Below are 2,670 nucleotides of genomic sequence, written 5' to 3'. Positions count from 1 at the left end.
TGTTAGACGTATACCTGCCCACGTGTAACAAATACGTCAATCTATCAAAAATCGAAAAAAGAGATATACTTAGGGAAAATCCTCCCAGCCCATGCCGAGCGCCACGGCAGCGGCAACACGAGCCTGGAATGATCAAGCAGAGCGAGGCGCCCACGAATTCACACCACAGGCAGGGAAATCTTCGGAAGCCCGAGCGTGTATCTCGGCTTATCTCTCTAAGCAAGAGCGACGTCCAAAGCCCCATGAATGCCAATAGTGCCTCAGCGAAACAGCCTGGGTAGCTCCGGGGTGATACAATCAATCGGAGAGTTGATCCGGGAAGAAAGGTTGCTGGTTAAAACGGCTACTGCTGATGTTCCCGGCATTCGAATGGGATCAGATATCCTTACACTGACCGGGGTCTGGTACGTTTGCCACGACGTTCCATGCTTATTCCAGGAGGAATCATTTGCTTTTTGGGGGCTCAGATATTTCCTTGAGCTTATGTACTTACCCTGGGATTACCTTACTTAAGACGTTAGGGACATCCTTATCTTCGTCTCGAATATTCTGCAGGGACCATGATTTCCAATTCTTGTCCAACGACTTACATTTTATGGACATTGTTAGGTGTGACGCTTATACTACGCTCATATTTAGCAATATCAACATTCTGCGTACTCCTACAGTCATTCATGTCATTGACCTTCTTGTTGGTCACTTTCACGCATATCGGGTATTCTCACGCCATTAATTTTCGAGGTACTCTTTCAGATTATAAAGCTTTTCGTTTTCACCCACGGTACTTGGCAATTTCTCAGCGTGAAGGCGCTTACCAATCACCCTTCCACATGCGAGGATCTCACATACTCTTAAAACACCTATCGCACCGATCTGACGCCCTTATTTGCACTCCAAATGCCTTCACGCCCTCTAGGTACTCCGTGACCCGGTAAGGTCTACATATGCAGAAATCCAGGAGGGTTTTGCACGTTTCCACCCGTGTCTGATTAAGTAAAAGATTGCATTTCTTAAATTGGAGAGCGCTGTGAATGACAAGGCAGATTTTTGTCCGTTTAGCGGTTGAGCAGAGCGCTCTTTTCTCCCCGTGATGTCTTTTCGTTCGCCGCCATTAGCGTCAGAAGAGATTTGTATCATACAGATCGCGGCCGCTTGCAACCTTTCACCTTTTTTGGTACTCGCGATAAAGACCAACAAACTGTCCTCGCTAAGATACCACGAGTCATTACGAGATGAAAAGCGCCAGCCCTGTCTTCATGAGCTCAAAATAAAGTTCATTTGGCGATGGCCTGTGATTACCTTCACTTACAGTGTAACCGTAGACCAGGTTCGCTTAGCTATAACGGCTCTTTATTTCATATCTCCTCCCTACGTTTTGTCGTATTGTTTCGTCCCGTTTACTGCACCCGCTGGATTTCGTTCATGATGTTAAGGCTAGAGAATGCCATGCATTTCCGAGCCGTTTTACTCCCGGCAGAAATAATGTCGAGCAGCATCCTAGGTCAGTGACTTAAAGGGAGTGTATGTTCGTGACCGTCTGTACGTAAATGTTAGTATACAGCCCAGCATACATGCGCACGTACTAGCACAAGCATAGACAATTTGTGTGGAGTCATATAAGCAAAAAAACTAATTCATGACTTTTATTTCTTGCATCGGTGATACATGAACAGGCTTTTGTGTGCAATAAATCTTTGAAAGTTAGTCAGCTCCCATTATGGCGGGCAGCAGAATGACGCAGCGAGTGTGCCCGGGGCACGTGTGCTCGCCTCCGCCACTTGTCACGCCAGTCACTGTTTTCGTAACGGGACCCACATCTCGGTGGCTCCGCCTGCTCTGGAAACCCATACCAGATTTATATCGCGTCGTCTTTTTGCATGAAAACCGATAAGATAATGTTCTGGATTGTAGTTACGGCGTCTGACGAGGCACGGTCGACGGCCTGATTATAAAATTACAGGAAGATTGTGTATCAGACTTTTCGTGACCAAGATATATTACGGTGCTCATGGAATATCGCTTGGTCACTCCTTCTGGCAGACTCGCTGTTATAAGTGGTCACGACACTTCTAGTCCAGGTTTAAGTTTAGGCATCCGTCTTTTTTCTGGTTTGCCCGTTTTGTCAGGCATGAACAGGGAACGCTGACAAAGGTAAAAGATTCTTTACGCTGAAATGAAGTCTAACCGCTTTGACCAATATCATAAGTCCCCCTTATCGTGTGCAAGTGACAGTCACTATGCTGTAACTGTACCTGTGCCCTCATATCGGAATGACTATCTTCCTCCTATCTCTCACATTTAAAAATATAAAATACTTGAGTTCTTATCAGTGCAAAGGATTGTGCTATACCATGCCTCGCGTCCACGAACAAGCCCCAATTACCACGGGGCTACTCGACTGGATGACATGATGGAATATATCTTTCAGCATCTGTTCCGGTTTTGCTCTTTATCTTTCCAGAAACTCCGTTACGATGTCCTCAGATGATTCCTTTAATTCTCTCTAAGCAAAGTGTGAACAGCCTCTTCTGGCATGTACCAAGATCAACCTCATTTCATTCTTCCTCTTTTTCTCTCTCTTTTTTTGACTGACCTTTCAAAGGATTTCTCCGATCCTAAAATAAGAAAAAGAATCGGTGAAAATACGCTCCCGCTGACCCCCCCCCCCCC

This window comes from Penaeus monodon, chromosome 33 (genome assembly GCF_015228065.2).
Source record: "Penaeus monodon isolate SGIC_2016 chromosome 33, NSTDA_Pmon_1, whole genome shotgun sequence".
In the NCBI taxonomy this organism is placed as follows: Eukaryota; Metazoa; Arthropoda; class Malacostraca; order Decapoda; family Penaeidae; genus Penaeus; species Penaeus monodon.
Note: the sequence above shows the minus strand (reverse complement) of the source record.